Source organism: Rhincodon typus, chromosome 3 (genome assembly GCF_021869965.1).
Source record: "Rhincodon typus isolate 14 chromosome 3, sRhiTyp1.1, whole genome shotgun sequence".
NCBI lineage: Eukaryota > Metazoa > Chordata > Chondrichthyes > Orectolobiformes > Rhincodontidae > Rhincodon > Rhincodon typus.
In genome coordinates this window covers 69,048,493-69,075,574 of record NC_063334.1, presented here as the reverse complement: position 1 = coordinate 69,075,574, position 27,082 = coordinate 69,048,493, and the positions used below count along the sequence as shown (strand labels likewise).

General features: G+C 41.0%; 1 protein-coding gene across 6 annotated transcripts in view; it reads left to right on the top strand.

Moving 5' to 3' along the window:
• LOC109918326 (tumor necrosis factor alpha-induced protein 8) overlaps positions 1–27,082 on the top strand; it is a 126,449-nt gene that overhangs the window by 28,976 nt on the left and 70,391 nt on the right. For 2 of the 6 annotated variants that reach the window (XM_048620642.1, XM_048620647.1), the window contains exon 2: positions 7,765–7,830. The exons of 2 other annotated variants lie outside the window; for them this stretch is intronic. The gene's annotated coding sequence lies outside the window, so the exon portion shown is untranslated. Of the gene's footprint in view, positions 1–1,991; positions 2,009–3,067; positions 3,093–7,764; positions 7,831–27,082 lie in introns of those variants that run through there. 2 more of the 6 variants (XM_048620660.1, XM_048620680.1) reach the window with 2 other exon arrangements.

The window sequence follows — 27,082 nt, the reverse complement described above, 5'->3', positions numbered from 1 at the left end:
TGTATACCTTATTAGTCACTTGCTTAGCATGCCCTGCCATCTTCAATGATTTGTGTGTGTGTGTGTGGGTCCTCTGCTCCTGCACCTACTTTATCCTTTACTTTTATATTGCCTTTCCCTGTACTTCCTACCAAAATGGATCACTTTGTACTTCTCTGTATTAAATTTCATATGCTACATATTGGTCCGTTCTGTGAGCCTGTGTCCTGTTGAAGTCTAACACTAACCTCTTTGCTCTTCACAATGCTTTCAAATTTCTGTCATCTGCAAATTTTGAAATTACTTACAGATAAAATAGTTCAAGAAGAGTAGTCATCATTGTACCAATCTCTGGGGAATCCCACTGCATCAGTTCCTCCAATGTGAAAAGCAATCAAATCACCACCACTGCACTCCCTGCCACCTATGTACTGAACTGATACCATCCATTTTATTTTTGAGTTTTGAATTGTTGGCAAAAATGTGGTGTTTTGAGGAATGTGGATGTATTAATGCTCCCCTTAGCACCTCAAAAAGTATCATTTAGAAACAGATTAATCGCGTTCCCTTAAAATGTGCTTTTTCATGCATTTAAATATTCATGATGACTAAATGTAATTACAATAATATTTAATAACTGGATCCTCCCACATCCACTATTCGGTGTAAAATGAACCAACAACCCTCATTTTGAAGATGTTTTCTTTCATGCCATTTTGGGTAGGAAAATATTGAAGTGCCCTAGTTATTAGCTTGAAATGAGCGTGAAGAGGGCTCTTGTGCAGTGATTGTGCTTCCAACTCTGCCAGATGGTTCAAGTGCCACTTGCACCAGAGGTGTGTCACAACGTGGCTGGAGAGATTGAATAGAAAATATCCAAAACAATCATTGAATCTCCTGAATATGTTACTGAGCAGTTTAATCCCTGTTTCAGCCCTCACTCTGGAGAAATTCGTTGGCTCTGAGTAGAGAATGTGTTGGATTAGTTTAATTAGTGCATTCCAACATCAATAAAAAGGTGAGTTTCTTTGTAAACATGGGCTGAGCCTGGTTGAAGAGTTATGTACTGGTTGAAGAGGGCTCCACAGCACTACAGAGCACTGTTGGCAGACAGCCTTTTGATTCTTATATTTGGGTTTTAACTTCTGCGTGCTAGAGTGTAAATGGTTCTCTAGTGTAGTCAGCTAATTTGTTGCTTTTGTTAATAAGGTGAGGTCTCATCTAGTGAGTGAATATTTACATGCTTTATTAAATGTAACTATTTCCAAGACATGGTGAGAAAGGATATCCTGCTGGAACCTTACAGATTCAGGCACCTAGGCTGTATGGTCAGACACCACTATAATTTAGCTCCATTTTCACATGCTCAGTAGTTATTCCTAGATTAAAGATACGATTAATTTTTTACTTTGTAGTGTTATCTTGTCCCTCTTACCACATAATTCAGATCTTCGGAGTGAATTATTCAAAGTTGCAAAAATTGATAAAATGAAGGCTTTCAAAACCCATCAAAGTAAATTATGGTTTAGGTGGAAATAAATTCAAACATTGGTACAAGAGCCCACAGTGAAGAATCTTGGGGATATAAGGTAGAATAGAATGTTACATATGTTTGAAGGAAATTGTGGAATAATTGCATCATATTCCCAGAAAATAGTGAAAGTGGTTCAACAAATAACTCCTAGTGAATTACAATTCTGGATTAAAGAAGTGTTGCAGCTAGGAACTGGGAGCCTGTTGTATTTTTTTTTGCATCTATTTGAAGCTTTCATATCTGCATTACAAAATACCAGGCTATAGCTACCACTAGATGGGGACAGTAATATTTGTTGTTTCTAGTTTAGGCATCAAAAGCAACTTTCAAAACTAATTGTAGATTAACGACATTCCAGTATTAAGAGGTTGCAGCCATTCTGTGCTTTCAATGCCATGAAAGTTTTATTGCAATCACAGTATGCTTTTTGCAAGAAACATATTTTCCAGTTTTCTTTCATTTTTTACTCTTCTGGGGTATGCTGTCATTGGACAGGTGAGTGTCAGTAGGTTATTCAGCCACAATGGCATCGCAACTGTGACTGATATAGTCCCCACCGATTTTCACTTGAGCTCTGTGCAATATATTTGGATAGAAGTCCTGAATGAGAATCAAGGCTAGTTTTGTAAAGTTCCTTTGTGTCCTGGCTTGGGTCTTACTTTGTTCTGCACCTTTTATGTATAGTTGAGGTCAACTAGCACAACACAGGGATTAAGGCTGAGAAATTGCGATATGCATTTTCGCTGTGGGCTTCAGAAGCCCGCACTGTTAGAGAGACAGTCACACGTTGTAATTTTCCTTCAGGTGACGACTTAATGGCCAGAAATCAGGCTACTGGGTGAATTAAGGGTGAATCATGCAGGATCCTGTAGCTGGGGGTACAGTCGGAGGCTTGTCACTTTGGAGGCGGTAGAAGGCTGCAATGGAAGGTAAATAAAACTGACAATGTTTCAAAAGTGAAAGTGTCAGCTCCACAATGTTTTTTACATTAAAACAGGGCACCACTGTCAGCTGCTGAGTAGCTGGGTAGACCCTCTTTAAGGAGGGTCAGTAGCACTGCCGAGAGTGCTGGCCACCCATTCTGCTATTGGGTTATCACATTCATTCAGGCAGTTAAGCTGGCCTCCAGAGTGGGGACCTAGGTGTTAACTGGAAGCTTCCTTAAGTAGCCATTAATAAACTGGATTGGCTGCCTGCTGCTTGTGGATAGATAGCCATGCTACCCACTCCCACCCCCCCACCCCGCCTGTGTAAAATGACTTGACGTAGAGTTGAAGCTATTTCAACACTTGCCTACTTCTAATCCCAGCCCTGCAACAGCCTAAAAATTGAATGCTTAAGGACCATATTTCCCTGCTATGATGCAGGTCTGATCAGTGTTAGGTAGGCTTTAACAACGAGATGGGGGAAGGCAAAATACAATGTCAGCTGTTAATCCTGGCACAGGCAATTTTGATCATTGCAGGATATGGACTGGTTGCAAGTCTGCATGTAGCTGTCACAACATTGCCAACTTCATTGCAAAAGTGGGCATTTCAGACCCCCAAGCAGTTGCAAGGAGGAAGACTGGCCTGAAAAGGTAACATGGTTCATGCAAACTCTAGGAGGTTGTGAAGCTTAGACAACCATGCTTTAGAGTTAAAAAACCATCTGCCAGGCATGAAGTTGCTGCCAACTTCATGTGTCAATGAAATGCTGCATGATTTTTAATACAATGAATGATGGGGGCTTTTTGTTTCAGAAAAGGTATGTCCATTAAATTAAACAGCATTGTGAAATTGAAAAAATGTATATGTATGCATTAAAATACGATAAAGTACTATCCTGTCTGCACAGAAGTGAAATTCAGATTTGACTGTATCAGTTGTGCTCCATACATTCATGTTTTCAGAGTCTCAGAATTATTATGGCGCAGTGGGAGGCTATTCAGCCCATCCTGCCTGGACCAGTTTTATGACCTAGTGTCAATTTCCTGCCTTTTCTCTGTTATCACTGTGCACATTGTTTCAAATCATAATCCAATGCCCTCTTGAATGCCTCAATTTATCTTGCCTCCACCACATTTCCAGGCAGTACATTCCATATGCTAAGTACTTTTTCTAACATTACTCTTGCTTTGTTTGCACATCACTTTAAATCTACACCCTCCTGTTCTTTTTTTTTAACTAGCAGAACAACTTCATCCAATCAACTCTATTCAGCCCACTCATGATTCTGAAAACATCTATGAAAAGCCACCTCAGCCACCTTCTCTCCAGGGACAACAGTCCCAAATTATTCACTCTGTCCTCATAATTGAAGTTTCTTATTGGGGAACCATTTTTGCACATCATTTCTGCACTCCCATAATGTGGCACCCATGATTGTACACAGTACTCTAGCTGATGTCTGATAACTGGATTGTACAAGTTAAACATCACCACCTTGCTCCCAAATTGTATGCCCATAGTAATAAAGCTGAGAACACTGTACGCTTTATTAACTGCTCTCTCCACCTGTCTTCTCACATTCATTGATCTCTGCACATATACCCCACAGGTCCCTCCGATCCTGCAACCAAATGTACCCCATATTTTGTACATATTTTGTATTTCCATGTTCTTCTGACCAAAGTGCATCACCTTACACTTCTCTGTATTGAACCTTTATCTGCCACGTAACTGCCCACTTGACCAACCTGTAAATGTCCTTTTGGGGTTCCACACTCTCCTCATAATTTAGAATTCTTCCAATATTTGTGTAACCTGCAAACCAGAAATTTTCTCCTGCATGACATGATCCAGATAAATAATATGTATCAGGAAAAGCAGGTATCCCAATATCGACTCCTGGGGATGCCCACTGCAAACAATCCTCTAGTTCAAAAAATAACCATTGACCATTATTCTCTGTTTCTTGTCACTCAGCCAATTCTCTATCTACACTGTTACTGTCTCTCTTATATCACGACCTGTAACATTCCTCAGAAGTCTGTTGGGCCGGTGCGATGGCTCAGTGGTTAGCACTGCTGCCTCACATTGCCAGGGACCTCGGTTTGATTCCACCCTTGGGCGACTGTCTGTGTGGTGTTTGCACATTCTCCGCGTGTCTGCGTGGGTTTCCTGCGGGTGCTCCGGTTTCCTCCCGCAGTCCAAAGATGTCAGGCTAGGTGAGTTGTCCATAGTGTTCAGGGATGTGTAGATTAGGTGGGTTTATAGGGGAATGGGTCTGGGTGGGATGCAGTGTGGGTCAGTGTGGACTTGTTGGGCTCAAGGGCCTGTTTCCACACTGTAGGGATTCTATGATCTATTGTGTCGCATGGTATGAAATGGCTTCTAGAAATCCACGTATACCACATCAACAGCATTACCCCCATCAACCCTTTCTGTTACCTCATCCCAAAAAAACTTCTTCAAGTTGGTTCGACATGACTTTCCCTTTGAAGTTGTGTTGCCTCTTCCTAACCAACCCATCTTTTTCCATGGGATTAATTCTATCCTAAATAATTATACCTATAAGTTTACACACCACTGAATTTAAACTAATTGGTGTGCAATTACTGGGATTGTCTTTATGACCCTCCTTTGAATTTTAGCTCAGCTATCTATTTCGCTGTTTGAAAGCTTTGCCTATTGGCTGAGCTTCTAGCTGACTTCAAAGGTTGCATCTGTATGTCATGGATTTGAGGTGAGTGGAAATAGAGGCAGCTGGCGAACGTGGGAGTATATGGAGATGGTAGGGAATGAGTGGAATATGCAAGTGAGGAAGCTAGGAAGTATGTGGAGGCAGGAGGGTATGGAGGATAGGAGATGAGGGTTAGGAGGCCTCACATTGATTTGAAAACCTGTTTTAATGTTTGGGCAGTAGAGGTGGGCCCTTACATCTGGCCACCTCAGCCTCTGCTTGACTCCGTTTCTACCCCAGGAATGCTGTGGAAAGATGATGAGGATAACAACAAGAATCTGCAGAGGGATGTAGACAGTAACAGAGCAAACAGATGGAGTATAATGTGGAAAAATGTGAAGGTATACACTTTGAGGGAAGAACATAGGGGCTGAATATTATTTAAACAGAGAATGACAGCAGAAACCTGGAGAGCAGAGGAATTTGGGTGTCTTTCTCCATGAATCACAAAGTGTTAGCATCCAAAAGAGTGGGTAATAAGGAAGGCAAACAAACTGTTGGCCTTTATTTCAAAGGGAGTGGAGTATAAAAGTAGGTAGGTTTTGCTAAAATTATACAAAGCAATAGTCAGACCTCAGTTAGATCACGGTGAACAGGTTTGGCCCCTTTATTAAAGGAAAGATACATTGGCATTGGAGACAGTCAGGAGAAGGTTCCACTAATCTGGTTCCAGGTATGGAGGGACTGTCATATGAGGTGAAGTTTAGTCAGGTGGGCCAGTACTCTTTGGAATTTAGAAGAATGAGAGGTGACCCTATTGAAACATACAAGATTCTTCAGGTAAATGTGGAGAAGTAGTTTCCCTTTATAGGAGAGTCTCGGACCAGAGGGCACAATCTCAGAATAAGGAGGTCATCCATTTAAGACCGAGACGAGGAGGAATTTCTTCTCTCAGATGGTAACGAATTTGAGGAACTCTTTACTGCAGACTGGGTTGAGCCTGGATAGCTATGTATATTCAAGTCCTGTTATTGACAGATTTTTTAAATCAGTAAGGGGATCCAGGGTTATGGGAGAAAAGGCAGGAAAATGGAGTTGAGAGTTATCAAATCAACCATGCTCACATTAGCAGAGCAGAAAGGGATGAATAACCACTTCTGCTTTTGTGTCTTATGGTCTAATAATCTTTTGTGCCCCCAGCAATAGCCTGCCCCCACCAACCTGCCATAGAGATAATGTGATCAGCATCATGACATCTAGAAATCCCTAATTCCTGATTCTGACCTTCCAAGATGAAAAATCTGGCCTGTAATGGTTTCATTTCACCACCAAGATAGATTTCCAGATAAGTAGAACAGATTTGCAGGTCACAAGAATAATAGATCAGAATTGTACAAGTATCCAGAGTCTGTGGTATTCGGTTTGGTCATTAACTGTCTGAGAAATCAAAGCAGTTAACTTCTTTTCATTTTTCTATGGATGCTTTCCAGGCTGCTGAGTGTTTCCAGAAATTATTGTTTTAATTCAGGTTTTTGAGCATTTGCTCTTCACTTTTCTTAAACTGAGTCCTTTGCTCAATAATGATTGTGTGCAACCAATGGTCAAATTCCAATGATTGCACCAGAAACAAACAGTCATCTGACTAACTAACGTGTAGGTGCTTTATATTTGACATAAGTTGATGAAGCATTTATGATGGAAAAGCAATTGCAATCTTGCTGATTATTAGAAGAAAAAATAATGATTGTTTGGTTTGTAACTGTTGATTTTGGTGTGTAGGATTCAAGTTCAGGTCAAATATCAGTTGTCTTATAGCACAAAATGTTTTAAATAATTCAATTGTAAGGTGGCAGATTTGCTGCATTCTTTCCTACAAGATCATACATCCCTCCAGAAAATGTCTAGTGGCCTATCAAATACACTGAAATAATCGCTTAACTGATCGGACTGTGAATATCATATTCTGTGGGCACTTTCCGAGACATTGCGCTCACTAGGTAAATTGATATGCAAAATTGAGGTTATTCCTCAGTGAAGTAATTCTAGGCTGGTAGGATGGCTTGTCATGGATTCAATTCCCACAATTTCTGAGGTGACTATGAAGGATATAGCTAGAGGTGGCAGCTCTGTTGTGTACAGTCAGGAGTTAGTGGGACCTCGACATTGACTCCAGGTCCTATGAATTTGCATCAGATCAAATATAGAGAAGGAAACTGATTGCTACTTGTCTCTCCAATGTCATCTATCAAGTTGTGTGATAATCTCATTCTATGTTAAATGGAAAAAGAGCCATATTTCAGGCTACATCCTTAGGTCTGTCTTTTGTTTTAGATTTTGTCTAAGGTGGCAATCCCAGCTGTGATGCAAAAAACACTGTATAGTTTTGACATTCAATTAGTTTAAAAGGATTCATTCTTTCTTTTTGCAAATTTAAATATGACAAATTCAGAGGAAGATGGGAAAAAAAAACAAAAAGAGAGATTGAGAAGAAATTGACAGCTAATGTAAAAAGAAAATCAAAAAGTCTTCTACAGTTAGATAAATAGTAAAGGTGACAAAAGGAGGAATAGGCTGATTGGAGCCGTAAGAGGATATTCCAGGGGTCTGGCTGAGATGCTAATAAATATTTCCCATTTGACTTTATCAAGGAAGAAGATACTGACAAAGACATTGTGAACGACCAGGTCATTAAGGCATTAAAAAGTGATAAAAAGGTAAGGCTGAAAGTTGCTGGAGAAACTCCGATTTGGCAACATCTGTGGAGTGAAAGCAGAATTGTGATGTTTCATGTTCAGTGACCCTTTTTCAGAACAGAAGAAGGCTGGCATAAAATTGTTGAGTTACTAGGACTGGGCCAAATGCAATTGAGGGAAGTAAGAATGGAAATCTGTAAGAAATTGGCTATAATCATGGAATCCTCATTTAATATGCGGGTGATGTTAATTGATTGGAGAATTGCAGATGTTACAATTTTCTTGCGGAAAATGTGATGAAGGATGAGGCCAGTCAGTTTAACTTTGGTGGTGGGAAATCTTTAAGAGACAATAACCGGGGACACACTTGAATATTCAGAAAGCGTGGAGTAATTAAAGAAAGCCAGCATAGATTTGTTTTTAAAGTCAACTTGCATTTAACTAACTTGGCTTTCCTTTTTAATGAGGCAGTAAGAGCAATTGAGGAGGGAAATGCAATTGATGTGGTGTTCATGGATTTCCAAAAGGCATTTGTTAAAGTGATACAAAACGGACTTTGGATTAAGTTAAAGCCTGTAGAATAAGAGGGACACTGGTGTCACAGATACAAAATGGGCTGAATGATAGGAATCAATGCATGAGTGAACGATTGCTTTATGGGGCAAGATATATAGTTGGATTCTCCATGAGTCAGTATTGAGGCTGCTGCATTTCCTGATCTGTTTAATGACCTTAACCAAGGAGGTTTGGAGGGGAAATAAAGGGGAGTTGAGCGAGCTAAATGCAGAGAGTTAGCGTACGTGCAACCAGTTGAATGCTCCCCTCTGTCCTTTGTCCATGCAATGATTTCACGGTATAATTTCCCTATTCAGGTGGAAGTCAGTTTTGGATTGGAGAGATGTTGTGTTTCACAGGGGATGCACTGCCCAAATGTTGCCTATTTGAATATTTTCGTCAAGCTCAGGTGCATCCGTCCAAAGATTCCAGGTATGAAAAATGAAGATAAAGGGAATTAGAATTTTTTTTTTATTCATGGGATGCAGGTGTTGCTGGCTGGGCCAGCATTTACTGCCCAACCCTAGTTGTCCATCAGAAGGTGGCAGTGAGTTGCCAGTCTCAACCACTGCAGACCATTTGCTGCAGTTAGACCAACAGTGCCGTTTGGAAGTGAGCAGTTGTGAGCCCGGTATCTAAAGAATGATGGGCTGGCCATGGAAGAGGCTTACAAGAAATTGATCCTGGGAACGAAGGGCAGTTGAGGACTCTGGTCTCTACTCAATGGAGTTTAGAAGGATGACAAGGGTAATCTGACTGAAACTTATAGAATACTGAGAGGACTGGATAGAGTGGCGTAAAGAAGATGTTTCCATTAGTAGGAAAGACCAGTACCCGAGGGCATAGCTTTTGCCAAGGGATGACCCTTCAGAACTTAGATGAGGAGGAATTTCTTCAGATAGAGGGTGGTTAATCTGTGGATCTCATTGCCACAGAAGGCTGTGGAGACCAAGTCATTGAGTGTATTTAAGAAAGATTTAGATTGGTTCTTGATTGATGAGGGGATCAAGGGTTATGGGGGAAGGCGGGAGAATGGAGTTGAGAAACAGATCAGCCACAACAAATGGTGAAGCATACCTGATGGGCTGAATAGCCTATTCTGAACCTGTAACATGGCCTTGTGAAGAAAAAGCAATATATTTTGAAGTCAGAATGGTAATTGGCCTGGAGGGGGTCTTGCTAGTGACATTTTCCATGTATCTGCTGCCCTTAGCCTTCTCTGCAGTGGTCATGGTTTTGGAAGGTGCTGTGAAAACAGCCTCAGTGAATTTCTGCTGTGTATCTTGTAGATAGTACATGCTGCTGCTACTGACCGTTGGTGGTGGAGGGAGTGAATGTGGTGTCAATCAAATGTGCTGGACACCTTTGTCCTTGACGGTGTTAAGCTTCTTGAGTGTTGTTGGAGTTACATTCATCCAGGCAAGTGGGGGGTATTCTGACTTGTGCCTTGTGATTGGTGGACAGGCTTTCAGGAGATAGGAGTTGAGTTAACTCGCTGTAGTATTCCTAGTCTCTGACCTGTTCTTCTAGCCACTGTAGTTATATAGCTAGCCCTGTTCAGTTTCTGGTCAATGGTAACTTCCAGGATGCTGATAGTGGGGAATTCACTGATGGTGATGCCATTGAATTTCAAAGAATAATTGCTATATTCTCTCTTGTTGGAGATGGTCATTCTCTGGCACATTTGTGGTATAAACGTTACTTGCCACTTGTCATCCAGTGTAGATATAATCCATGATAATAAGGTGTACAGCTGGATGAACACAGCAGGCCAAGCAGCATCAGAGGAGCAGGAAGGCTGACGTTTTGGGCCTTCACAAGTTTCAAAATCTCCCCTCCCCCTACCGCATCCCAAAACCAGCCCAGCTCGTCCCCGCCTCCCAAACCTGTCCTTCCTCCCACCTATTCCCTCCTCCCACCTCAAGCCCCACCCCCATCTCCTACCTACTAACCTCATCCCGCCCTCTTGACCTGTCCGTCCTCCCTGGACTGACCTATCTCCTCCCTACCTCCCCACCTACACTCACCTTTACTGGCTCCATCCCCACCTCTTTGACCCGTCTGTCTCCTCGCCACCTATCTTCTCTTCTATCTGCCTCCCGCTCTCTCCCTATTTATTTCAGAACCCCCATTTCTGAAGAAGGGTCTAGGCCCGAAACGTCAGCCTTCCTGCTCCTATGATGCTGCTTGGCCTGCTGTGTTCATCCAGCTCTACACCTTGTTATCTCAGATTCTCCAGCATCTGCAGTTCCTACTATCTCTAGATATAATCCATGTCTTGATGCATTTGGACATGGACTGCTTCAGTAGCCGAGGCGTCAGGAATGTACAGTTATCACTGAACATGCCCACTTCTGACCTTATGAAGCAGTTGAAGGTGGTTGGGCTGAAGACACCACATTTCTGTGTTTTAGGATTTTTGAAGATATGTTAGCATACCCAACATTGACACCTTACAGAAATACAGTGCAGAGGACTATTGAAAAAAATCCTATTTGTTCAGTGTACATTTTTAATTGTCTACTATATTTTTTCTTAAGGTACCTATTCATTTGATCAATTAACTGTTCAGATTAAGATGTGATAATGATCCGTTAACTTTTAAGCCTATTTGAATTGTCTTTCATTCATTGGTGTTCATTCATTTGAACTCTCCCTGGTGTTTGTTATAAACCTGACAGAACTCCCATTGTAGGATCAAGTAAAGAAACATAATAACCTAGCATTGCTGTTGTCCGAAAATAACATGCAAAAGCTATACAGTTTCTTTAAAGTGACTGATTGATTGTATCTTGAGTTCTACTTTTTCTGGACTGCATGTATAATTATGTTGCAATTTCAGAAACTTAGCAGTTCAAGAAATAATTGGATCAGTATTTTATAAATGATCAATGAAGGGCATACATTCATTGCAGTGGTTTGCCATTTAATAAACTTTTAGAAATTACAGAAGCATTACAGAGATTAAAATGAACAGTTATAACAGGGTCTAAATTTCCTCTCGAGCACTTGACAGATGAAATCCGAAAATTATAAAGAAATTGCTCAGAATAAAAATATTCAGAATGCACAAATGTAATTAGTTTCAACCGTGTTCACGAGTATCCCTGTAATGCTCCATAATTACAACTTGAATAAATCCTTTTTGAGATAACACGGTGTAGAGCTGGATGAACACAGCAGGCCAAACAGCATCAGAGGATCAGGAAAGCTGATGCTTCGGATCGACACCCTTCTTCGATGTCTCTTACTATTGTAAATTCTAATTTTAAACATTTTATCGCTTTCATTAACGAATGAATGAGATTGTCATATTAACACAAGCAAACATATAAAAGATAATTTATTAACTGTAACTTGTGACTTAAAATTTGTAATTTTATGAGTAGTACATAAATCATAGCTGTACAATAATAGACAAAAATGTTATCAACAATGCCAAACTTCCTTTTAGCTGCTTAGGTAAGAATGTCCTGTCTTGGTAGGAAAAGTTTTGTCAATCACTATAAGCAAGCCTGGGCTGATATGTGGCAAGTAACATACATGTCACTCAAATGCCAAGCAAGAAAGAACAATATAGACTAAGCATAGGCCCTAGCAATAGATGAAATTAAAAATCTAATGGAATTATTTATAGGTATTCATGAATTTTGCAAGCATAAGTTGTGATATGATTTATCATGAAGCATATTAATATATGTCATTGGAACAGTGATTCATACTTCCTTTATTTCAGCCATCAATGGATTAATTGCTGTTGCTAGGTGTATTATAAAGTTTTTGACACAACCTGCTGACATGATGTAAATCCTTTTAGCAATTTTATAGCTTTTTTTTCTTGAGGAATTTAAATGCAGCAATAAAATAATTGCTGCCTCTAATCACTCACCGAGGAATTTAGAGTGCAACCTATGTGAGTGAAACTCATTTATGAATGTGTAATCTGAATCCTGACATGAGATTATTACATCAAACTTGCTTCCGTCTATTTATTTATAACAATTGTACATTCAAATTCAGCTGCTTTTCATGCTAACAGATATTTCAGTGACTTTGCCTTAGTTAAGTTGAGATAATCTATCTCCAACAAATGTCCCGTCGTCGCCCTTGATTTTTGTATGACACAAGTGTGACTTGCCACTGATTAGCTAGTTTTAATGTTGTTGTCCAGAGTTTGTTGGAGAAAGACTTTCATTGCTTCAGTATCTAAGAAATCATAAATGGTCCTGAAAATTGTGCAGTCATCAGTGAACATCTCCATTTTTGATCTTATGATGGAGATGAAGCAGCTGAAGATGGTTGGGCCTTGGACAGTACTCTATAGATTGCCTGAATTGATGGCGCTGGGGTAACATGATTACTTTCCAATAGCCATAATCCTGTGATATGACTCAAACCAGTGAAGACCTTTTCTGATTCTCCTAGGGTCCTAATTTGGAACTACTATCACGTAAAAGCTTTGGAACTCCCTTCCTAACCTCAGGCACCCCAAGGACTACAACGATGGCATGCTGACCATGAACTTCTCCAGGACCATTAGGGATGAGCAATAAATGCTGTCCTAGCTGGCCATATCCACAGCCTGTGAACAAATCATAAAACATTATGTCAGCTAATCAGAAGCTTGGTTAGGAGTGTCTGAAAGAAGGAAGATGGAGAGGTTAGGAGAGGTGTATTTCAGAGTTAGGTGCATGGATAACTGAAAGTGTAGCCACCAATAGCAGAATGATTAAAATGGTGGACACATTGACGGCCAGAATTAGAGGATAGATATCTCGAAAGGTTGTGGGACTGAAGAAGATTTCAGAGATAGGGCTTGAAGAGATTGAAACAAAGATTAGAATTTGAAAATCAGGACATTGCTTGATTGGGAGAAAGTGTAGGTTACCAAACATAGGGATGATGTGGAGGTTGTTGCAAGTTAGGACATGGGCAGCAGAGTTTTTGAAGAGGGCACAGTGCAATACAAGGGTAAAATCTTAACCCTTCAGAATTGTTGTGGAAAATTCCACCTCATTCAGCAAGATATGTTCAAGACGTCCATATTAAATTGGGCTGCTAGGAGTTTGTGATCTTTGCAAATTTCAGCGAGATCCATCCCTTTCTAAGTTATTCATTCTAAACCCCAAGATACAGCTAAATAGATTTGTTTGTACGTTGCTCTCATCTTTGCATTGTTTTAATCTAGAGAGAGATCTAGGTATATGTGAATATCTAGGCCAAAGCATCAAAGAGAAGGAATGGAAGGTTATTTGGGATCAAGGAAATAATAACAGTAAATATAGGAATCAAGTCAATATGCACATGAAATATATCTCATTCCTTCCCAGATTTTAGTGTCTATGCTGTAGGGCTTTGGGGAGGTGTTTGGAATGAAGGAGGAGTATTTTTTATTCAATCACAGAATGTGGGCATTGCTGGCTAGACCAGCAACCTGCACCCCAACCCCAACCCTAACCCATCTCTAAATGTCCAGAATGCAATTAAGAGTCAACTACATTGCTGTGAATTTGGAGTCATGAGTGGGCCAGACCAGGTAAGCATGGCAGATTCCCTTCCCTAAAGGGCAATAATGACCCAGGTGGGTTGTTCCTGACACATAGCAACAGTTGCATGGTCATCATTCGACTTAATCCCAGATTTCAGCAGAATTAAAATTCCAATCTGCCATGGCGGAATTTGAATCTGGACCTCCAGGACATTACCTGGGTCTCTAGATTAATAGTCTGGTGATAATACCAATAGGCCATCACCATCCCCCATGAATACTTCAGCTGAATATTGAATAGCACATGGTCACATCGCACACATCTAGATCTGAGTTCTGTTCAAATCTAAACGTTTTGAAAAGGCATCTGGGATGTCCCACAAGCCATCACTAACATTTATGATTCATTCCCTTGTAAATAACCTGTCCCATGGGTTGCAAAAACCTTCAGAGATGCACACTGTAGTGCAAATATTGAAAATTGTATTTAATAAGAAAAAGAAATGGAAAGAAACTTTCAGGTAATTGTGAACAAAATTTAAAAGGTAGGGGAGATGAGTGGTATTGGTGATTTTAACATGAGGATCACCACACTCCGGGTGAATGGTAAGGCTGAGATGGTGAAACCTCAAACAGAGTAGGAATTAAACCCACACTGTTGGTGTGGCTCTGTTTTGCAATTCAGTTTGTAGAATCATAAAATCCCGATAGTGCAGATGCAGGCCATTTGAGCCTTAGAGTTTACACTGACCCTTTCAAGACCATCCTACCTAGGCCCAGCACCCCCTACCCTTTCCCTGTAATCCTGCATTTACCATGGCTGATGCACTTAGCCTGCACATCCCTGGACACTACGGGCATTTTAGCATGGCCAAGCCACCTAACCTGCACGTTTTTGGACTATGGGAGGAAACCGGAGCACCTGGAGAAAATTCACGCAGACATGGGGAGAGCGAGGAATCGGGGCCGGATCCCTGGTGCTGTGCTTAACTACTGAGCCACTGTGCTGCCCAGTTGTCCGGTCATCTGAGCTAACTGGGCTGATGGATATTGAATGGCAGGCATCAGAGGTAGGAGTTGACTATCTGCAAATAATAAATGAATTATTTGGGCAAGTTGTAATTGTTGGCACATGATGATACATGGACATTTGACTGGTTACTTCTTCGTTTCAGATGTGTTCTTTTTTGAACTTCACTGTTCGTTATAAGCCCTTATAACCTCTGTTAATCATCTGAAATATTGGGAAAGGACCCCAAAGACAGGGGCTTCTGGCTGAGATTTCGCACGAATCACTTTGGAATATTGAAGGCATTTGCTTAATTATAAATTTAAACATTAGGTTATTATGCACATCAGGTTTCTTGAGCCCTTTGGAGTTTCTGTACAAATTTTACTGATATTCAGATGTGTCCAGGAGGCATATTTAATATAAAAAAAAAAATTGTTTTAACCTTAAGACCAAGAATCAGTATTTTGTCTTTGTTAAACAAATTCTTGGGGCCAGTTCAATATTTCACCAGTGAATGTGCTTTGCAGTTCTTGGAAATAATCCATTCTGAGTTTTATTGTGATCTACTCTATAGTAAAACCATTTCTCCACAAAAGGCTAGCTTAGTTGAATATAAGTAATGCTAGACGATATAGAATCTGACCTTCAGAATAGCAGGTCCCGCATTTCTACACACCTCCTGGCATTTCCACATGGCACCTCATGCTGATAAAGGTGGTAGTGCAGGTCTTCAAGGGCAGATGCATTCCCAGTGGTCTCGGGAACCTTTGAATGAATGTAACAGGTAACTGAGCCCTCTTGTAAACAGGGCTCTGTATTAGAACCACAAAGATCACCCCTTTACCAAAGTGTAGTTGATAGACCATGCCTGAATGATCATGTCATTAAATGCCCACTGAATTCCAATCCCATTATAGTGACTAGAGTCTATCTGGCAGGCCCGTGAATGAACCAAAAATGTTTATGTGCATGATGATCAGTGTATTCCTCTCGGCTATCCTGTCAAAATCATCTTTGGGGCCCTAATAGCTGAATTCTTCTGCAGACTGACTATTCTTAGCAGCTGGCAAGTGAACTGTCCTGTCCGTTTTCCTGGCTAGAGCTGTGCTTGGTGGCTCAACTTGTGCAGATTCTGACTCGATGCTACTCACTAGGGTATGTGCTGCACCAGAATGTAAGCGAATGGCTATGCTTTCGATCAGATGATTGTGCTTCTTTATCGATGTTGCTGTGTCGTTCTTGCCCTTTCCTCTGAGACTGTTGCAGCTGATCAGTACGATGATGAGTTGCTGGTGTTGGCCTGGGGTGGACAAGGTCAGAAGTCACACAACACCAGTTTAAAGACCAACAGGTTTATTTGAAGTCACAAGCTTTCAGAATGCTGCCCTTTCATCAGCTGAAGTGTGACCTGATGAAGGAGCAGGACTGCGAAAGCTTGTGATTTCAAACCTGCTGGACTCTATAACCTAAATGTGGATTTCACAAGTTTCCAAATCTCCCCTGCCCCTACCGCATCCCAAAACCAGTCCAGCTCGTCCCTGCCTCCCTAACCTGTTCTTCCTCCCACCTATCCCCTCCTCCCACCTCAAGCCGCACCTCCATCTCCTACCGACCAATCTCATCCCGCCCCCTTGACCTGTCCGTCCTCCCTGGACTGACCTATCCCCTTCCTAACTCCCTACCTACACTCACCTTTCCTGGCTCCATCCCCGCCTCTTCGACCTGTTTGTTTCCTCTCCACCTATCCTCTCCTCTATCCCTCTTCTATCCGCCTCCCACTCTCTCCCTATTTATTTCAAAACCCCCTTCCCCTCCCCCTTTTCTGATGAAGGGTCTAGGCCCGAAACGTCAGCCTCTCTGCTCCTAGGATGCTGCTTGGCCTGCTGTGTTCATCCAGCCCTGCACCTTGTTGTCTCGGATTCTCCAGCATCTGCAGTTCCTACTATCTCAGACTCTATAACCTGGTGCTGTGTGACTTCTGAGCTAGCCAGCAGGCAGTACTTGGGTATCTGAAAGCAGAAATGCAGAGGGAAAGGTTTGGGTGAGGGATGGCAAAAGAGATGAAAAGCAAGAAGTCCATGTCCACATCACAGAAGCTTGTACTTCCTGCCAGGTAGGAGTACAAGACAGAGGGTTTTCAAGGGCCAAAGGCTGAAACTTGCTGTCACCCTGAATCTTCTTGGCAATGCTGGATGTAAGTGTCCCTTGCACAGCTAGTCCCAAGATATTGAGCATGCTACTAGCTTAACTCCTTGCCCTGTGATTATTTGTTTTTGTTTTTGGTGTGTCAATATCCCTTGCAAGGTGGTGAGCTGCCTTGTCCTGTAAGAGAGAGAAGTAAGTGAGTAATTTGCAATGTGTTTGGTGATGTGCTGAATAAACAAGAATTATCTGAGGCAACCTTCATTTGTGTGAGAATGATGCAGAGCAGCTGGATGTTAGACCTAAGTCCTCACTCTAAGAAATTGGTGGTGGATGAGTAATGGGGATGCAGTGTAATGAGCTTTGAAGAGAATAGTTGTGTGGTGAGTACAAGATGTGCACTGAAGATGTGTTCATGAGCTTTGGCCACTTGTGTGAGGTAATTTAACTTATTGTAGTATTATTGCTAGATTCTTTGGACCAGACCCTGGAATTGACCTGTTTATCTGTGCCCAATCTGTTCTGAGGGCTTTCCTTGAAGGCATTAGGCCCCCTTCCCCAACCACCAACTGAAACCTGGTCCGTCTCATCTTGTCAACCTACTCGATTAAAGTTTCCAGCATTGCATCTGAGAAACCCAGAATCCTTTCTCTTGGCTATTACTCAACATATGTGCATCATCCCTTTAAACTGTAAAGACCAGCATTCCATTGGCTTTTTTGGTTATTTTGTGGATCTGCTCATGATATTTTAGTTATCTCTGTACCTGACCATCCTGGCTCCTTGAACGTCTGTTGTTTGTAGCTATTTAGAAAATATCCAGTTTTATCCTTTTTAGGTTAAAACTAGATAACCTCATTTAAATCTATTTCCCACAGTTTTACCTCATTCATCTAATCCTTCAATATCACTTTGTAACATCCCACTTCCATTTATACTCATTTTAGTATTGCCAGTCCTTGAATCAAAGGCAAATTTGAATGTGTGGCTTTCTATCCCCTCACCTTCGTCAGTAAAAATTACAATGAGTTGTTGAGCCACCAACACTGATACCTGCAGGGCACCAATAGTCATGTTCTGTCAATTAGATGATAGTTGGGGCATCTGCAATGTCTTCTCTTCCACAGAGAGCAGTAGTGGTTAGATCATTAAATACTTTCAAGCCTGAGTTAGACAGATTTTTAATTTACAAGGGAATCAAAAATTATGAGGAGACGATGGGAAAAGTAGAGTTAAGAGCACCCACAATCAAATAAGCCTTGATTTTATTGAATGATGAAGCAGGCTTAATAGATTAAATGACCTACTACTGTTTTCATTATCTTTGACAATATCACTGTTTCATTGTTAAATATTAGCTGTTAGTCCTGTGGTATATCAGTATAAAGTCAATAAGGAATAAAAGAAATGACTAAACTCATTGATCAGAATTTATTTATTTATTTTATTAAAAAAAATATACTTTATTCGTAGAAAATACAAAAAAAATAAACACACTTTCACCTACCCGGTCATCCTAGCCGTCCCGGATTACCCTGGGGGTACGTACACCAACTAAAGAGAAAAAACAAAGGAAAAAAAAGAAAAACTCCGGTGGTCATCTCTACCGTAGTCATAGTTGGCCCCCTGACCAGTTGGAGGAGGCGCCAGCTGGGCCCAGTTTCTGAACAGGGCCCTGATATGGTACGGCCGAGGGGTCTTACACGGTGGTCTTTCCCCACCGCGCCTTGGCGGCGGCTGCCCCAAGCTTTAGTGCGTCCCTCAACACGTAGTCCTGAACCTTGGAGTGCGCCAGTCTGCAACACTCGGTCGGGGTTAGTTCTTTTCATTGATCAGAATTTAATATTAGTAACAGGGTTCTCACCCATTGGCTGGGGAACTTTTCTGACACCGCATCACCTCCTTTAGGGAAGATCCACTGGAATTAAGTCCCCAACAGACAGGTAACCAATTGGTTCAATGATTTTCCATCATTAGGACAACAGCCAATGGGAGTTGCTATCCAATCAGAAGCCAGCAGCAGCCTTTCCTTTTCAGCTGTCTTGGATGTGATGGCTGCTCCTGGTCATTCACTTGCCAAAGGCCTAGAAAGGAAAAGGGACCCAGGCAATGGGTGAGGGCAAGATGGGATGGGCATGGGAAAGTGGGCCAGCAGAAATGACAAGGGTGTTCACAGTAGACCGGCCTCTTCCTTCCTGACGCTAGATTACTTGATTAAAGAGAACAGGAACCCTGCACCTGTCCATCCCCAACTCCAGGTCCCTCCTTTAAGCCTATTATGTTATAATTTCCTTTCCAACCCACGCTACCTCTCAGATTTATCCCCTAAATTCCTTCCCAAACCTCTTCATCTTGCTACCTCCTATGACATTGAATGTTTTGTAATTTCCTCTATCACTTCCATTGCTACTTCTAGAATTCATGGTCTAGAGTTTCACTTCAAACCTCTCCACCTTCGTCTCTTCCTATCAGACCCTCTTGCAGACCGTTTGGCAATACTTTGTCACACCACCTGTTAACCACTCAGATTATTGAGAGATTGTACTTCTGCAAGCCTCCTTGAGATGCTGTTCTTTGTTAGCACATTTTAGGGAAAGTAATATAGCTTTATTAAAAACTTTCTTATAATTGCAAGTGGGATGTTTTGCAGTAAATTTTCTGTTTACAGGTTTGAAGTGAATATTCTTGTATTGTTAAACTTGTTTCAGAAATGTTTTGCACAGTTTTTGGCATCTGGGTTTTAATTATTTGTTGGTTATCTTTTAAACCTTTTCACATTTTCTTCTTTTTTGGTTGTGCAGTTCTCTACAGCCATTGTTTATGTCAGTCTGTTAAATCCAACAGAGACTCTTGCTCCAACGATAATTCCAATATTTCCACATGAGGGATGATTTAAATTTCTCCAACTATGGCAAGAGACTTGAAGGGCAAGTCACTTGGGGACTCTTGTTTCAAGTTGGGAGTTCAGCAATTAGTTGCTTATATTATCTTTGGATCATATATTGTCCATATATCTTTTAGTCAAAATTCTATAGCTTTTAGTTTGGAGACCTGTTAAAAGATACTTGAGAATGACAATAAGACTGTTGAGGGATAATGCAAATACTTTTGTTCAAGAAGAAGTTGCATTCCAATTTGAGTTATTCAATTCTGGTTCTTGTTGCTATTTGTTTTTCTGATCATTTTGTGGTGGTAACTGAGAGTTGTATGTATTGTTTTAACTTTAATTTCATTTTTTAAAAAAAAATACAAATAGGCCAAAACTGCTTTTGTTTCAAAAGGTTTTGGAACTGAATAAGCTTAGCCATTGATTGGACTTTCTTATGAATTTGTGCCAAGTTTCCTCAGGGGAGGAGCCCTGTGTTTAACCAAACGCAGTTAAAACGTTTTGGTTTTCAGTTTGAAAATGTAATTGCTACTCAAGGTGCATGGTGAATCTTGAATGTAATGTTGTCCCTAATGATCATTTTACCATAAAGAAATTGTGTTAACAATGGTGGGATGTCTGTCAACCTGTATGGTACTTAATTTTTGCTGCTTGCATTGTGAATCTAGAGAATGTTATGAACCTGGATGTTTCCAAGACTCATAACTGAAGTTTTTTTGGCAGGAGTGACACTATTTTTTTCCAGGATAACTGACAACAAAAGGACAACCCCCAACTTTTTTTGTTCAAATAATAGGAAAATGCTATGAATGGTGGAAATTTGAAATAAAAACAGAAATTACTAGAGAAATTCAGCAGGTCTGGCAGCATCTGTGGAGAGAAATAGAGTTAGCATTTCCACAGATGCTGCCAGATCTGCGTAGTTTCTCCAACATTTTCTGTTTTTATTCTTTTTTTTTTCACATTTCAGAGTGTATAAGTTTAAAATTGGCAATTTTCTAATAATTATTTGCACAGTTTGTGTAAGTATGATTTACAGATTCCATGCACATGATTGTTGGTGCCAGGATACAGCATTTGAGTTACAAAGTTCATCTTGTTTATTGGGAAGGTAATTGACGGGCTGATGATGAGCATGAAACCATTATCGATTGTCAATTGTTGTAACTACCCATCTGGTTCACTCGATGTCCTTTTTAAGAAGAAGGCAAATTGTGGTCATTACCTGATCTGGCTGACCTGTTACTCCAGACCCAGAGCAATGTAGTTGACTCTTAACAGCCTTCTGAGATTGCCTAGCAAGACATTCAGTCATAGTAAATTACGAAAATAAAAGTCTCAAAAGAGGAATGAAACCATTCAGAACACATGAGATCAACTAAGGCACTGGAAACAACAATAGAAAACACAGCCCTATTGACACTGAAAAATCCTCCTTGGCAACATCTGGGGGCTAGTACCAAAATTGCGAGAACTGCCTCACAGATTAGTCAAGCAGCGGGGATATTCATGCTGATGGAATCATACCTTATACACGACATCCTGGCCAATGACATCACCATTCTTGAGCAGGTCCTGTTCCATCAGCAGGACTGATGTTGCAGAGATGGTGGCACAGTGGTATACAGTTGAGACACTGGACCCTAGGAAGTCTAATGGCATCAGGTTAAAGTCACCTACTGATTATCATGTACTGCCCCTTGTCAGCTGACGAATTGAAACAATGATAATGGAAAAGGCATAGAATGCACAGTGGGTCAGGAACCTCAATGTCCATCACTAAGGGTAGCTCAGCAGCACCACCACTGATTAGTCTAGTCATGACCTAAAGAGCATAGCTGCTCTACTGAGTCTGCAGCTGATGGTGAGGGGAAAATATACCTGACCTCACCTTCAGCAATCTGCCTGCTACACACACATCTGTCCATGACATTGGTAGGAGTGACTACCACTGCTAGTCCCATCTTCACATTAAAGATGCCATCCGTGGCTGTTTGTCACAGTGTTAAACGTGATAGTCTTCAAACAGATCTAGGCTCTCAAGACAGGGTATGCGTGAGGCACTGTGGACCATCAGTAGCAGCCAAATTGAGCTCCAACACAATCTGCAACTTAATAGCCGGACACATCCCTCATTGTACCATTACCATCAAACACAGGATCAACTATTGTTTAGCGCAAGGGCTCGTGCCAGGAGTAGAATCAGGCATACCTAAAAATGAGATGTCAATCTGATGAAGCTACAAACAGGACTACTTGCATGTCAAAAAGCAAAAGAAGCAAGTGATAGCCAGGGCTAAGTGATTGTACAAGCAACAGATCAGACCTGCGCTGTGCAGTCCTGCCACCTCCTGTCAGAAATGTTGGTGGACAGTGATGAGGAAGCCCAGCTTGTCAGTGTGAAGGACAAAACTGAAGCATTTGCAACAATCTTCAGCCAGAAGTGGTGAATGAATGATCTGTCTCTGACTTCTCTAGACGTCCCCAGCATCACAGATGCCAGTCTTCGGCCAATTCAGTTTACTCCACATGATATCCAGAAATGGTTGGAGGTATTAAATGTTGCAAAGGCTTTGGATTCTGACAACGTTCTGACAATAGCACTGAAGCATGAGCTACAGAACTGTTCCAGTAAAACTACAACATCAGCATCTATCTCACAATGTGGAAAATTACCTGGGAATGCCCTGTACATTAAAAAGCACAAGTCCAATGTGGCAAATTACCGCCCCATCAGTCTAATCTGTTATCTGTAAAGTGAAGGAAGGTGTCATCGACAGTGCTATCAAGCAGCACCTGCTCGGTGACGCCCTGTTTGGGTTCCGCCAGGGCCACTCGGCACCTGACCTCATTACAGCCCTGGTTCAAACATGGACAAAAGAACTGAAACTAAACATGGACAAAAGAACTGAAACTCGGAGGTGAGAGTGCCAACTCTTGACATAAGGCCACATTTGACTGTGTGGCATCAAGGAGCCCGAGCAAAACTGGATTCGTTGGGAATCGGGGGAAACTCATCCAGATACTGAAGCAGTTCATGTCTAAATTCAGCAAGATCTGGACAATATCCAAGTTTAGGCTGACAAGTGTCAAGTCCATTTGCACCACACAGGTGTGAGGTAATGACTATCTCTCCCTTAGCATCACTTCCACTGAATCCCTCACTATCAACATGCTGGAGGTTAGTATTGATTATAAACTGAACTGGACTATATTGAGGTTACAAGGGGAAGGTCCGAGGTTAGAAACTTGCAGTGAGTGACTCACCTCCTTACTCCCCAAAGCATGTCCAACATCTACAAGGCATAAGTCAGGAGTATGTTGGAATACTCTCCATTTACCTGGGTGGGTGCAGCTACCACAACACTCAAGAAGCCTGACGCCATTCAGGACAAAGCAGCCCACTGGATTGGCATAACATCCACAAACATTCATTCCTTTCACTCCCCTAGTCTCGGTAGCAGCAGTGTGTAGCATTTATAAGGTGCTTTGCAGAAATTCATTATGGGTCCTTAGACAACACCTTCCAAACCCACAATTAATACCATCTTGAAGGACAAGGGCAGCTGACACTTGGGAACTGTACCACATGCAAACTCCCTTCCAAACCGCTCACCATCCTGACTTGGAACTGTGTCACTGTTGATTCAGTGTCACTGGGTCAAAATCCTGGAGCTCTATCCCTAATAGCTTTTTGGGTGTCCTGAGGCAGCCTATCATAATCATAAAAATGGGGAGGCAATGGCCTCGTTGTATTATTGCCGGACTGTTAATCCAGAGACCCAGATAACTTTCTGGGGACCCGGGTTCAAATCCCACCACATCAGATAGTGGAATTTGAATTCAATAAAATGTCTGTAAGTAAGAATCTAATGGTGACTGTGAATCCATTGTCGATTGTTGGAAAAACCCATCTGGTTCACTCATGGGAAGGAAATTGGCTGGTCTGGCCACCATGTGACTTCAGACTCACAGCAATATGGTTGACTCTGAACTACCCTTTGGGCAATTAGGAATGGGCAATAAATGCTGCTTTGTCAGCGATACCCTTATCCCGTGAATGAATTAAAAAGAAAGTCTTGGCAAGGGCAACTATGAATGGGCATTTTACCTCTTTTCAAAACAAAATCATATAGTTTGCATTGACTTATCATAAAGAAAGCTGAAGTGCTTCATTCAAAAATTAATATTAGCCATATCAGCCTATTCAATAATTCATAAGAATTAATGATTAAACCATTCTGAGATAAACGCTTTTATTTAAAAATGTTGTTAACCGGGCTAGGCAACCTGTTAACACATATGGTGCTGAGTTTGCTGGTTGGTTCGTGGATCTGAAGAACATTCTGTACTTTGAAGTGTCCAAGACTCATAACTGAACTTCTAGTAGCAGGAGTGACAATTTTTTTAATTGGGAAAATTAGAAACAGAACAACCCCATATTTTTTTTTAAAATAATGGCCAAAGGGTTCAGGACAGGATTTACTCACATTTGGAAGAATTTGGACCCATTACTGATAGGCAGGCAGCGTGGCAGGGAAGTTCAAGTTTCACGAACTTGGTTGAGTTTTTTTGAAGAAGTAACAATAATAATTGAGGGCAGGGTGATGGATGTTATCTATATGGACTTTAGCAAGGTCTTTGACAAGTCCCTCATGGCAAGCTGATACAAAAGGTTCAGGTCACATGGGAACCATAGTGAGCTGGTAAGATGGATACAGAACGGGCTTAGTCATTGAAGACAGAGAGTAGCGGTGGAAGTGTGTTTTTCTGACTGGAGACCAATGACCAGTGGTGTTTCCACAGGGAACAGTGCTGGGACCCTTGTGGTTTGTAATATATATAAATGATTTGGAAGAGAATGTAGGTGGCCTAATTGGTAAGTTTGCAGACAATACAACAACTGGGGTAGCTACAGGTAATGAGGAGGATTGCCAGAGGATAAGGCAGGATATAGATAGGCTGGAGACTTGGGTGCAGAAATGGCAGATGGAGTTTAATCTGGACAAATGTAGGGTGATGCATTTTGGAAGATCTAATGCAGGAGGGAAGAATACAGTAAATGGCCAAACCTTCAGTAGCATCAACATAACAGAGGGATCTAGGTGTACACGGTTCCCTGAAAGTAGCAACACAAGTGGATAAGGTGGTCAAGAAGGTGTACAACATTCTTGCTTATAGAATTCATGGTCTAGAATTCCTCTCCAACCCTCTACCTCCTCTTCCTTATTAAACATTGGTGAGTCGTGTTGCAGATGTATAGGACTATAGTTAGGCCATGTTTGGAATCTTGTGTACAGTTCTGGTTACCGAACTTCCAAAAAGACGTGGAGGTTTTGGAAAGGGTACAGACACCGTTTACTATGATGTTGTCTGCTTTGGAGGACATGAGCTATGAGGAGAAGTGAAACAAACTTGGTTTGTTTTCACTTGATTATCGAACGATAAAGGGCAACCTGATAGAAGTTTACAAAACAACTGAGACGCATGGAAAGAATGGATAGTTAGAATCTTTTTCCCAGGTGGAAATGTTAATTACTCAGGGAGAAGCTTTAAGGTAAAAGGGGGTAGGTTAAAGGAGATGAGAAAGGAAAAATCTTTACATAGAGGGTGGTAGGTGCCTGGAATGCACTGCCGGAGGAAATGGTGGAGACTGGTATAATAGCAACATTTAAGAGGCGTCTTGACAGATATATGAATATGCAGGAAATAGATGGATAGGGACTCCATAGAGGCAAAAGGTTTTTAGTTTAGAAAGGCATCATGCATTTGTGTAGTCTTGGTGGGCCGAAGGGCTTGTTCCTGTGCTGTTCTTTATTCTTTGATATAAATTTTTGAATAATTATTTGCACTGTTTGTGTAACTTTGATTTATAGGTTCTGTGCAAATGATTGCTGGTACCAGGATGCAGTGTTTTTGATACAAAGTTTATCTTCTTTATTGGGATGGTAAACCCTGTACAACAAGATCAATAAGACCAGAAGACATAGGAGCAGAATTAGGTTATTTGGCCTACTGAGTCTGCTCCACCATTTGATCATGGCTGATGTGTTTCTCAACTGCATTCTCCTGCCTTCTCCCTGTAACCCTTAACCCCCTTTCCAATCAAGAACCTATCTGTCTTTGCCATAAATACACTCAATGACTTGGCCTCCACAGCTTATTGTGGTAATGCATTCCACAGATTAACCACTCTCTGGCTGAAGAAATTCCTCCTCACCTCAGTTCTAAAGGATCGTGCCTGCAGTCTGAGGCTGTGTCCTCAGGTCCTAGTCTCTCCTATTAGTGGTAACCTCTTTTCCATGTCCTCTCTATCCATGTTTCTCAGTCTTCTGTAGGTTTTAATCAGATCCCCCTCCTCATCCTTCTCAACTCCATAGAGTACAGGCCCACAGTCCTCAAATAAATGCATTTATTACACTGCACATCATTCAACAAATGTAGATTTTTATTTTTTAGAGTGAACAGAATATTCAAAGCATGAGTGACCATTGATGTTAACAAGTAAATGATCAAAATGGATTTTTTTGGAAATATAAATAGACATTTTCAGCTACAAGAAACTGTAGCTGAAGAGTAGCTGGAGATGTTTAATAAGTTCATGTCTTCTCATTTATTAAATTTCAATTTTCTGTTGACTAAACAGCTGATCATTTTGGAGTTATGCCTCGTGTAAAGTGTTAGAATACAATTATGGTACAATTTTCTAATTAACACAGAAATTTAACTAACTTTCCAAGTAAAATTCATCAAGTGTGGTTTTACTGTTTGAATTATTGACTATGTAAAACATTTATTTCACCAACAATGTATAGTATAGATGGATTTTGCATCGATAATAACAATGAGATAAACACTCACTATTACTGTGGAGTAAATCGGATTGAAACTTTCACAGAATATATGTGTGCAGCGAAGTCTGCAAGTCCTGAACTTGCTGTCCATGTTACCCTGCTTTTCCAGACTGTTGCATTACAGAATATCTTTTATAAACTTGGTATTGAAATTGATGTACCAGTGTAAAGCTGTGGTACTTGCTTATTAGTTGCTTTTTCTACCACATTTATTGGGTAAGGGCTGGTGCATTCAGGACGGGGTGAATTCACAAAGTGTAGAAAGTCATTACCTTTTATTTAGAAAGCCTCTCCACCCATGAAAATAATATTTTTTCAAAGATGGGGTTTTCATT